A 13,228-nucleotide genomic window follows, 5' to 3' on the forward strand; every position below is an offset into this window, starting at 1 on the left:
ATTGGTCTATTTTCATTTTTACTCTACTCCTAAGAATAGATTTCTTCAGGGATTTCAGTAGAAAACCTACAGCTCTTAGCAGTTGTATTCGTAACTTTGGGCTGTTATAGCAAATTACCATAGACCGGGTGATTAAACAACAAACATTTATTTTTCATGTTTCAGAAAGATGAAAATCCAAGATCAAGGCACTGGGAGATTTGGTATCTGGGAAGGGTGGCTGTTTCCTGGTTCACGGGTGGCTTTTTTTGTTTGTTTGTTTGGTTTTTGGTTTTTGTTTTTTGCTATATATCTACCTGTTGGAGAGCAGAAAGCAGGAGCAAGCTGTTTCTTGACTCTTATAAGGACATTGATGCCATACATAGGGCTTCATCTTTATGATCTCATCTAATCCTAACTGCCTTCCCAAGACTACTCCTAATATCAGCACATTGGGGAATAGGGTTTAACATAGGAACGTTGAGGAAACACACACAGCAGTGTTCCCTTCCTTTGAAGGTTCCTGGATTTTAATTTTTATCTACCCAGAACCACAGAAATAGTGAAACATCTGCTTAGCTTTTTAGTCTCTTTGCTGCTTTCTGTTTGGTTTCTTGGTGTCTCGCCCACAAATGTGCAACTTAGAAATTGACAAATACCTGTAGGGGAAATTGCATAAAGAATTTTGGGCTTCCTATAATGTTTCTCCTTCTGTCTGGAATCTTTTTCCCTTGAATCCCAATATTTTGGTCATTACCTAATGCCTTCATATAGTTCTTCTTTTTTAAAACCCAAATTTTATATTTGTTCCTGGTGGGAGGGTTAATCTAATATTAGCTACTCTGTCATAGGCAGAGATAACACTTTCCTCTGGTTTAAATGTAGAAGTCAGAGCACATCACTCATTTGCTTTAAAGTTTCCAACAACTGTCCATTGCACTTAGTATAATCAGTACAGGTCCATACCATGACATTTTTTCCAGGACTAAAATTAATTTTGAAACTAGAGAATACTTCCTTCATGTTACATGTATGGAAACTGAGGTTTGTATAGGTTAAATATGCTTGGCTGGTAGTATAGGGGAAAACTAGAAACCCAGTTTCCTGGTTCATAATTACTTACTATTTTTGCCATCCTTCTTTGCTATGTTGTTGTATTAGAATAGAGGTTTTTTCCCCCTTTGATCTGTTCTCTGAGTGAGAATCCCCATTTTTTATTATTGTAATTCATAAATATTTTTAAAGCAGAACAACATATATTTTTCCTAAATAGAGTAAAACTAAATTAACATAACTAAAATCTTATTTGTAATTCTAATATATAGACAAGTAAAGTGGAGTTAATTCAGATTGAGTGCAGGTGCCACATGGATTCCTTGCCATCTGGTCTTCCTCATTCTCTTGCCCACAAGTCCACTTCTCAGTAACTAGTGAACTAAGGAACAGAATTTGAAAAATCCTGGTAGAGTGAGTCAATTAAATTATTGAACCATCTGCCTTTGCTTAGTAATTTTGCATTACAGAATTTTTGTGCATATTTATCTCTTCTGATGCCCATTGCATTCTGGGTGAGGTGTCTAAGACATGGAATTTTAGTATGTCCCTTTAATAGGTGAGAAAATCAAGACTGAGTTCAAACAAATTTCTGTAAATTATGAAAATAAAGAAATGAATGAAGTGACATGAAAGTATTATGGCTTTGAGTACAGTATTCTTCCTTCCACATATAAGTGCAATGCATATCAGCTTTTACCAGACCCTTCCTAAATAATTACCTGGAAACTAGAGGCCAAGTCTAAGAGAGTTTATGGTACAGTATTTTTATTAAAATTCAGTTTTCCGACTTTTGAAGAAGATGTCAAAGGGTGTCCAGAAGCACCTTGAGAACGTCGTGTTTTGGCTGGAGGATTTTCAAGTTGAAAACTTCAGTATTATTGTGGAACTTGTTCTTGTACATCACTCTCATGATGCATAGTCATTACTTGCCTGCTTGCTTCCCCTTACCTCTTGAATCATATCGGGACACCTGTGAATATACTGCCATAAAGAAAGACTCTAACCTTTGGTGAGTGCAAGAGCAAAACAAATTATTTTTTAAAAATTACAATAAATGCAATTTCATTTCTTTATTATTGGAAAGAATGAAGCAACATTGTTTTTATTAAAAGAAGACATAATGTATGTGGGAAATCCTACAAAATTGATTTAAAATAATTTAACAAACTAATAAGCAAATATAGCAAGATCTCAGGATACAAGGCCAACACACAAAAATCAATTTTATTTCTGTATTCTAGAAACAAATAATTAGAAAATTAACTCTAGGGACACCTGAGTGGCTCAGTGGTTGAGTGTCTGCCTTCGGCTCAGGGCACAATCTCTGGTCTGGGGATCAAGTGCCACATCAGGCTTCCTGTGAGGAGCCTGCTTCTTGTTTGCCTGTGCCTCTGCCTCTCTCTCTGTGTGTCTCTCATGAATAAATAAATAAATAAATTTTAATTAACTAATTTATTTATTTATTCATGAGAGACAGAGAGAGAGAGAGGCAGAGACACAGGAGAAGGGAGAAGCAGGCTCCATGCCAGGAGCCTGACATGGGACTCAATCCCTGGTCTCCAGGTTCATGCCACAGGCTGAAGGCAGGCACTAAATTGCTGAGCCACCCAGGGATCCCCAATAAAATCTTTAAAAAAAGGAAAATGAACTTTAAAAACATGTATAATACTATTAAAATATAATATCTTGGAATTCATTTTTAATTTAATTTTTTAAATACAGGTACTTTTATTATATTTTGTTTTATTTTACTTTACCTATTTGAGTATAGTTGACATACAATGCTACATAAAGAACACATACAGCTCAACACCAAGAAAACAAGCCATCTGGGCAGGAAGACTGAATAGACATTTTTCCAAAAAATGCATACAGCTGGCTAACAGACACACAAAAAGATGCTCAACATCACTAGTTACCCGGGAAATGTAAATTAAAACCACGATGAGATATCCCCTTAAAATTGTCAGAATGGCTATCATAAAAAATAAAAGAGATAATAAGTGCTAATGAGGATGTGGAGAAAAAGAAACTCCTGTACACTGTTGATGGGAATGCAAATTGGTATAGCCACAATGGAATACAGTATTGAGGTTCCTCAAAAAATTAAAAATGGAAATACCAAATGATCCAATAATTCTACTCCTGAGTATTTGCCAAAAGAAAATTAAGACATTAATTTGAAAAGATAAATGTACCATGTGTTTTTTCTGCATTATTTACAATATAGAAGCAACCCAAGTATTCATTGATATATGAATGGATAAAGAATAGTGATAGAATATTACATAGTCATAAAAAGGATGAAAGCTTGCCATTGTTGGCAACATGAATGGACCTTCAGGGTATTATGCTAAGTGAAATAAGTCAGAGAAAAACAAATACATTAGATTTTACTCAGATGTGGAATCTAAAGTATAAATTAATAAATAAAAAGGAGAATCAGCTCTATAAAGAAAGAGAACAAACTGATAGTTACCAGAAAGGTGAAGGGTTGAGGGGATGGGCAAATGAGTAAAAGGGAGTGGGAAATACAGGCTTCCAGTTATGGAATGAATAAGTCATAGGAATAAAAGGTACAACATAGGGCATATAGTGAATTATATTGTAATAGTGCTAGTGTCACCATAATGGTGACCGATGGTAGCTACCCTCATGGTGAACATAGCATAGAGTTGCTGTGAGCATATAGAATTGTTGAGTTAGAAACTATGTTACATACCTGTAATATTGTGTGTCAGCTATAATAAATATGTGTTCTGTGTATATCTGATATTTTCTACTTTCTCAGCTTGGAGTATTAAATAAAAGCACATCATTTTAAATGTTTAAATTAAACACTTGATTGTCCATTCTACTCTAAAGAAAAATGTCTTTCCTTCTTTACATCTCTCTTCTCTGCTCTCTTCATGTGCTTAAAACAAGAATCACGGGAGTGTTCATTCAGTCCTGGTGATTCTTGCCTCATAGAAGGGAAATAAAGAAAATCTGGTTAGTTCTCCTAAAGAGCAGTATTCTCTGCTGCTGTTGTTGCCATAGCCCTTATGTCACTATTGGAGACAAGAGATCCCTTGGCCAGATGCAGTACTAGAATCTTGCTGGAAGATTCTTTATCTTGCTGGAAGATGGCTTCAGCAGATCAATACTCCTAGCCATGGCACCTGTTGTTCTGGAAAGAAGGCAAATCCTGTGCTCTGTGACTGAAGTTCATGGTCTGGCAGTTTCTCAGGGTACCAGTCTGAGAAAGATCTTTCCATCAGTGTTTTGTTTAGCAGTGATTATTTCATGCCCATCACAGACCTGGGGTCCAACCATGATGGCTATTTAATGACTCACTTGTACATACACTAATATAACACATTCACACAGTGACACACACATGCAATTGTACAGTCTCTCTCTCTCTCTCTCTCTCTCTCTCTCTCTCACACACACACACACACACACACACACACACACTTACCCTGACACACACTTTTCCCTAGGGATGCAGCAGGGTGACTGAGCATAACCCACTTTTATCAACTTAAAATTTAAGCCTTTCAAACCTGAAATCTTATCTTGTTGGACCCAAAGCAAACTCTATTTCCTGATCAAAGTGAATAATATTTCTTTCAAGAAAAAAACATATCTGTGCTTATTGTATAGAACATCATATAGTTTTGTATGTATTTATTATTTTATTTAAAAACAAAATAACATTTTTATAGATTAAAAATACTCAGGGGCATTAAGGGATATTGCCCAAGGGCATGCCACTTTTATAAGACAAACCTCTCCCTCTTTCTTATATATACTCCAATTTGGGGTTCTTTAATTTAAAAATATTATAAATTATTCTAATGTAAAAATTATTCATACATAAAATGTAAAAGAAGAATGTAATGAGTATCCACACACCTACGATCCAGTTTATTTTATTTTATTTTTTTTAATTTTTATTTATTTATGATAGTCACAGAGAGAGAGAGAGGCGCAGAGACACAGGCAGAGGGAGAAGCAGGCTCCATGCACCGGGAGCCCGATGTGGGATTCGATCCCGGGTCTCCAGGATCGCGCCCTGGGCCAAAGGCAGGCGCCAAACCGCTGCGCCACCCAGGGATCCCTACGATCCAGTTTAAATAATAAAATACTGCAGATAGAATTGAAGCCTGTGTGTGTCTCCATCCATCCACTTTCATCTCCCTTCCTGGTAAGCAACCATTATTCTCTATTTAATACTTATCTTTTTCTTATATTTCTTTAATTTTTACTGCTTATGTATGTATTCTACAAACATTCTTGTACATGTCTCCATAGAAGAAATCCTCTAAGGGATATATGAAAGAATGTGACTGTTCAGTCATGGAAATTCACATCTTCAATCTAACCTGATATTGTCAAATCACATCCTAAAGTTTAACCCAGTTACACTTCACTGGAAGCATATAAAACTGCATAAGTAGATGCCAACTTTTTAAATAGTTCTCTTATGCCAGTCTGATGGAATACTTAATTCACATATTTTGTCCTTTTTGTAATAGACTATTTGTTTTATCTATGAGTTGCAGAAATTTGTATTATACTTTGGATTATACTTCGGATTATAATCCTTCATCATTTAAATTAGCTAATTATATCTTTTCTTACTCTGACATTTCTTTCCACTTTTTGGGGGTGACTTTTGTTAAGTTTTGCATTTACTGTAGTATAATTTAACATTTTCTTCCTTTACGAGATGTAGTAGGGCCATATCATCCCTTAAATTTTCTTCTAAAAGTTTTAGAATTTTAATTTTTTTTTTTAGAATTTTAATTTTTATAAGTCCCTAATTTTTATAAACTTTTAAAGGAATAACATCAAATGGAAATCCAATTTTATTTTTTATATATGTATATAATTGTCTCAGCATAAGTTATTCAATCTTCCATTCTTTCCTTATTGATTTGTGATGCTATTCTGTCTTAAACCATGTATGTTTATACGGGTTCTGTTGAAGGCTCTCTCTTCTGTTCCACTGGGGTTATTTGTCTCTGAAACAAATCCACAATCTTACTTTATCTTAACTATTACATGAAGTAATATTTATTATAGTTTTTGGTTTTTGTTGGATATTTTTAACCCTTTGCTCTTATGTAAAAATGTGAGAATCTGTTCAAATTCAATGAAAAAGACTATGGATATTTTGATCATCATATTATTTCCATCACTCTGTATTGCCCTTTTTCTGCAATAAAATCCTTCATTCTTTTTATCTATTTTGTATCCAATTTAAGATAATATGATTTTGGTCTCCTTGAGGAGGTCCATTTTGGATCTAGATTTGTGTGTGCATGTGTGCACCCGTGTGTGTGTGTGTGTGTGTGTGTGTGTATGTGTGTGTGTGTGTTGGGGGCTAATATATCCAGTAAGTGATAGAGCCTCAGATATTTGCCTTAAGAAGCAGGGTGTGGGTTTCAGAATTTAGGTAACTAAAAATGACCCTCCCATCAGCACTTTAGAATTAACTAAAAAGCCAAAGACATAATTCTATTTCAGTGGCTAAATATCAGAAGGTTAAGTTACATACTAAGAACTATTATCCTCTTAGTATCATTCATACTCCATCTTTGCTGCAGTAGCACACAGTGGGATGCTATTGAAAGAACACTGACTTTATAATTACTTGCATCTTCTTCAGACACAGACTTTGCCACTTACAGGTTGATGGGGAATCACCTATTTGAGCTTTTGTTTCTTATCTGTAAATGAAGATAATACCACACAGCTTACAAGGTCTAGGTAAAAATAAATGAGATAGTAACCATGAAATGCTGTCTCCTATTTCGTAGGTGTATAATAAAACATTAATTTCCTTCCACTTTAGAAGAACTCAATTCAGGATATTGTACCCAAATCTTTGCTGAGAAACAAGAAGAAACATTATTTTCAGGTGATTTAACTACCTCAACTACCTGTTGAGGTAATGACAGTAGTGGTTCAATTAATTTTTAGTGGCTAAAGGATGATTTCTTTTACATTATGTAAAAATTTTAGGTGAAATTAAAAAGACTTTGGAATAAGAGAGTTCTCTCTTAGAATCCTGACTTCACTCTTTTACTAGGTATGTGATCTTAGGAGAACTCAGGTTTCTTATTAAAGATATTGAGAGGGATGCCTGGGTGGTTCGGCAGTTGAACATCTGCCTTTGGTTCAGGGTGTGATCCTGGAGTCCTGGGATTGAGTCCTGCATCAGGCTCCCTGCGTGGAGACTGCTTCTGCCTCTGCCTACGTTTCTCCCTCCCTCTCTCTCTCTCTCTCTCTCTGTGTCTCTCATGACTAAATAAATAAATAAAATCTTTTAAAAAAGATATTGAGATAATTTCCTTAAGGTCTTTATAAAAATTAAAGAATTTTTTTGAAAAGTACGTTCAACTCTGCACTGCATTGTCTGCTAGAGTAAGTGCTTAATAATTAGTAGCTGCTATTTTTATCATTTTATGAGACTGAGCTTTCAAATGCATTGACATGGAGGAAGAACTTCTAAATCTTCCTGCCTGCTTGAGAACAATCTCATTGAGATATGTGCCAATAAACAATAACTCATTTTTTGCTTTGTAATAAATTGAGCCCTAATACCTGAAATTTTTCATTGTACCTTCAACAGAGTCATCATTCAATAAATACACATAGGACAATGGGATAATGGAAAATAGGTATTTGTTTATCTCAATTATTGCTGTCAGAGGTATTGACAAATTATAATCTTATCAGGACACCTGAAAAGATTAGCAAATAAATCATTAATAAAACACTTTCAGCTCTGGGTTTCTAGTGGCATAGAACAAAGGAAAAGGGATCCTGGACCTCCTCAGGGTTAAATTGGAGGGAAATTTTTATGAACGAGCACCATTAAAAGAAAGTCAAGAAAGGACAGGTACACATTTTCATAATCTCTTCCACAAAGAATCAAAAGGATTTAAATTTTTTTTAAATCTGCCACAAATATTCCCTTTTGGCAAAGCACAAGAAACATGAAGAAAGCTATATCAAAGAACACCATAAGCAAATTGAACAACACAAATGAGCAATTTTTTGTAAGTTTATTGTATTATATTTTGTATTTAAGTGGAGTATGTGGTGATTGGAGGAAGACTATAAACAATATAATTGGTAGTGTTTTTTTCGCCAAAACGCAGCTTTTAGATCTTTCTTTCTTCTGTGTTAGGTATTCCAGGACCCGTAAATATTGCCAATAGCTCTTCTCCCTTGTGCTCCCCACCCCCTACCCCACGCACACGTGTGCATACACTTGTAGCCTGATGCCCTGTTGATGACTGGGGCTCCCACTCCCAATCTTCCCTGTGCCAGGCCAGATCTCAGTTTGCTCGCTCCCACTTGAGACCCTGCCTCTGCCTTCCCCTGCTCCGTCTTCTGCGCTTTAGCATCCAGGCATTGCAAGCTAGAGCTATGGCCCTCCAGCCCAAGCACCTGTGGATAACTGGGCTGATGAGGAAAGCTCTAGAAATCCGCGAGGAAGCATGAGTGGATGGAGAAACTAAAACCGTGGGAGGCCCTGAGGAGGTAGGTGAGAATGGGCTCTGAGACCTTAGGGAAGTCTTAGGGAGAGAGGAAGTGGAGGCTGGGGGTGGGGGGAGCTGAGGAGCCTAGATGAGCACAGAGGAGGTGGGGAGCTGGCTACCAGACAGGGACAGAAGGGAGTCTGTTGTCACAAGAGGTTCTCTGAGGAAGACTTGGCCACTCCCCGAGGCCAGCAGGCCACTCACTCCGCCAGCTCTGGAGGGAGCATGAAAGCCCCTTCTTTCTACCTGCGTACCCCAAATGACCCTCAAGTATCTAAGTGACTAAACTTGGTTCCCTCTGAAGGCTGGGCTCCCCAGAAGTGGTGAGGTTCAAGGGCGATGGGACTCGCCCCCCACCTGCATTTGCTGATGACTGAAATCTTAATTTAAGCAAATAAGACCTTCCACTTCCATATGCAGAAGACTGAAATTATAGCACAAGGGACAAAAGATCCCTGACCCCAAGCATATTCATAGTAACTTGTGACTGAAATAAGATCTATTCCAACACTGACAGAGGTGCAGAAAAGGGACATGTCCTCTAGTGACATGAGATGAGACACTGTGGTCCTAAAAGACCCATATCCCCAGTCTGGCCAATTTCTCCTAGGCTCTGTTTCCCCAAAATCAACCTCAGAGTCAGAGAAACAGCTGGGGCAGAGTTCCTGGTGTGAGCAATGGTGGTGGTGTTAGCTGCAGTATGGACCACTCAATGATTTCAGCTGCCTGAAATCTCACTTGAGGCTTCTGTATAGACGTATTTCACAAATCTCTGTGCTGCAAAATATTCCCAAGTATTGAGTTCCTCAGAAAATAATATTCATGGCCATGAACTCAGAAAATATGTCCCAAAAGGGACAGGCATAAAAATGAAGCCTTTAATTACATTGGTTCTGTAATTAAATATAACACTATTTTTCTGAGTCTACCGAATCTTTTCCAGAATGACCCTTTTTCCCTCTGATGCAACCTCTTCATCTTCTCGGCTTCCCCTGCCAGCTCTGTGGGGATGGCCTCATCCTGAACCCTGTTGGCCAGGTTATGGGGACTTGGAAATCTCTTCAACTGGTGGAACACAGATTTTTTTTTCCAGCCCCTTTAAAATGGTCATGTACATACATACAACCATGGTCAGAACAGTGACTCAGCCACTGAAAATATTTTTGTTCCGTGACAAATGTGTCTGAAAGCTGTCTAATTGTTCCCTCTCTTCCTAATTAGGACACTGGCATGTGCTGGAAAACAGAGTGCAATCAACCCATTCTAGAGTCCCTTATATTTATAGTGTTTTTAATTCTCTTTAATATATTTTCATGTTATTGTCTTATTTTATTCAATTCTAGTAGAGTAGCACAGGTGTCATTTTCCTTAGATAGATAAAAAGTAAAACAAAACTATATAGCAAGGGTTTATTTTTGGTCATAGAGTAAATTAGCAGACTTGAATCTAAAAGTGAGGTCAGCCTCTTTGGATGGTCCTCTGACCCAAGATAGATACAATTTCAAAACTTTGTGTCTAGACCTGCTGAACTCACCTGAATCTCACTACTTCTGACCTACAGGTGATTTTTGGAGACACTCCCTGGCCTATCAGGAGTATCAGAGAGCCAGTAGAATGGGTGCAGATAGACTAGCTGCAGTCTGTCTATCTCTGAACCTGGGGTTAATGGGCAGTAGGAACTAATCAAATTTGCACTTTCTCATATAACCATTTTGGGTTCTCAATCTGGTACTTGTAATAAACAGTATTTTCAAAATAACTTAAGTATCAGCAATGGATAAAGTTTTCTAAAGAAATGTGACAACTAATTAGAAATCTAATGTATCCAGGTGCTTTTGGCTTAGAATACCACTCTTCATAGGACGCTTGCTAAAGGTTCTTTAGCGAGGGTGGCTATGTTTTGTTTTGTCCCTCAGACCTTATTCTGTGTCTTGATCAATTATTTTCTGTCATCCTCTGTACTAGGTATGTATGTATGTATGTATGGGAAAGCAAAAAGGTTGGGTGTGTATATGTAAATTTTTATCAATATATCCAGAGTCTGGTTATTCCATTACAGAGGCTACAAAACTTACTATTTTTTTCTTCTCCACTCTATCCTGAAAGATTTTTATCTCAGATCATTGACTCTGCTGCTTATATCAAGCAGCAAGTTCAAGAAAAGAGAAGCTGTTTGTCTTTCAAGAAATGTTATAGTTTAGGTGGTAAAGATCTGGCTCCCGCAGAGCCCAGAGAAGAAGATCTAAGAAAGAAAACAGTCCTGTATTTCTGGCATTTTCTGGCTGCCCAAAGCATCCCTCTACAGCTGACATTGATAAAATTTCATCAGAGGCATTGGTCAGACTGCAGGTTTTTTTTTTTTTTTTTAAAGCTATAGGAGTCATATTAGCATTTAAGATATGTCTTTTTTTATGCAGAATATGTGGTGTATATTATCTCTGTTTTGCATGTTATATTACTATAAACTCATGCAGGCCCCAAAATAAAATTTAAAATGTAGTTTGACATTCCTGACAGACCCAAATATTTTTTAACAAAAAAGCATTTTGTAGTCGAATGCTCTACCCACGAGCTATACCCCCAGGCATCAAAAAAGCATTTTGAATAAAAAGATACTTCCCATTCTTGCATAGAGTGACTCAAAATAATAAAGATTTCATCTTCCCTCAGTTGATATATTTGAATTTTTATTTAAAATTTTTTTGATATATAATTGACATATAACACTGTGTAAGCAGTATGGCATAATAACTTGGCTTTCATATAAAGTGAAATGATTACCAAAAAATTAGTTAACATCCAGTATTTCATATATGTACCAAAAAACTCCTCAGGATTTCCTCTTAAAGATTTTCATATAAACCATACACTGGTGTTAACTATAGTCATCGTATATTACCTCCCTTGTACTTATTAAAACAAAGTTTTGACCACCTTCATCCATATGTCTTCTGTAGTGGCTGTATCAATTTATTTTCCTACCCACAGGTAATAAGGGTACATTTTCCTCCCTGTCCTCACCAGTGTTGGCTATCACTTATCTTTTTGAGAACTATTCTAACACTATGTGAGTTGATACTTCATTATGATTTTTGATTTGCATTTCCCTGGTGATTAGCGATATTGAGCACCTCTTCATGTACTTGTTAGCCATTTGTATATCTTCTTGGGAAAAATGTTTTTCCTTTTCTCTTACTAACACTAGTTATTTACTGTCTTTTTTGATAATAGCCATTGTAACAGGTTTGAGGTGATGTCTCATGTGGTTTTGATTTGCATTTTCCTGGTGATAAGTGATGTTAAGAATCATCATGTGTCTGTGGCTGTCTGTTGGTCTTTAAAGGAATGATGGGCACTTGGGTGGTTCAGTGGTTGAGCCTTTGGTTCAGGTCATGATCCTGGGGTCCTGGTACAGTCCTACATCAGGCTTCCTGCAGGAAGCCTGCTTCTCCCTCTGCCTATGTCTTTCCTCCCTCAGTATGTGTCTCATGAATAAATAAATAAAATCTTAAATGACTATTTAGGTCTTCTGCCCAATTTTAATTGGGTAGTTTGTGGGAGGTTTCGCTATCATGTTGTGTGCATTCTTTATATCACTGTATGTTCTTCTTTTGTCAAAGATTAACTGACTATATAAACATGGATTTCTTTCTGGGCTTTCTATTTTGTTCTATTGATCTATGTCTCTCTGTGTCACTACCATACTGTTTTGATTACTGTATTTTGTATTAGAGTTTGACATCTTCAGCTTTGTTCCACTTTCTAAAGATATCTTTGCCCTTCAGGGCTTGTTATGGTTTTATACAAATATTAGGATTATTCTAGTTCTTTGATAAATCCCATTGGTATTTTGATAGGAAATGTATGAATCTGTAGATTGCTTTTGGGTAGTATGGACATTTTAATGATATTGTTTGAGTCCATGAACATGGTATAACTTAGTGTTTATTTGTGTTGTTTTCAATGTCTTTCATCACTATCTCATAGTTTTCAAGCCATAGGTCTTTAACCTCTGTATTTAAGTTTATTTCTAGGTATTTTGATGCAATTGTAAATATGATTGTTCTCTTAATTTCTCTTCTACTTCATTATTGATGGAAATGTAACAGATCTCTGTGTATTAATTTTGTATCCTGGTATTTCACTGAGCTCATTTATTCTAACAGTCTTTTTGATGGAATCTCCAGGGTTTTCTGTATCTAGTGTCATGCCATCTGCAAATAGTAACAGTTATATTCCCCCCCCCCCCCAATTTGGATGCCTTTTCTTCTTCTTGTCTAATTTCTATGACTAGGACTTCTATTACTATGTTGAATAACAGTGGTAAGAGTGAACATCCTTGTCTTGTTCCTGATCTTACAGAAAAACTTTCAGCTGTTCACTGTTGGTTATGACAATAGCTATGATTTTGTCATATATGGTCTTTAATGTTTGAAGTGTGTTCCTGCTGTACCATCTTGAGAGGTTTTATCATAAATGAAGGTTAAATTTTATCAAATTCATTTTTTGCATCTGTTGACAGGGTTAATGATTTTAATCCTCCTCTTTGTTAATCCGGTATATCATATTGATTGACTTGCAGATAGTGAACCATCCTTGTATCCCTGGAATAAATCCTACTTGATTGTGGTGTATGATCTTTTTAATGTATT

General features: G+C 36.4%; 1 protein-coding gene across 1 annotated transcript in view; it reads left to right on the forward strand.

Moving 5' to 3' along the window:
• UNC13C (unc-13 homolog C) overlaps positions 1 to 13,228 on the forward strand; it is a 540,818-nt gene that overhangs the window by 68,918 nt on the left and 458,672 nt on the right. The window lies entirely within an intron of this gene.

This window comes from Canis lupus, chromosome 30 (assembly GCF_003254725.2).
Source record: "Canis lupus dingo isolate Sandy chromosome 30, ASM325472v2, whole genome shotgun sequence".
Lineage (NCBI taxonomy): Eukaryota > Metazoa > Chordata > Mammalia > Carnivora > Canidae > Canis > Canis lupus.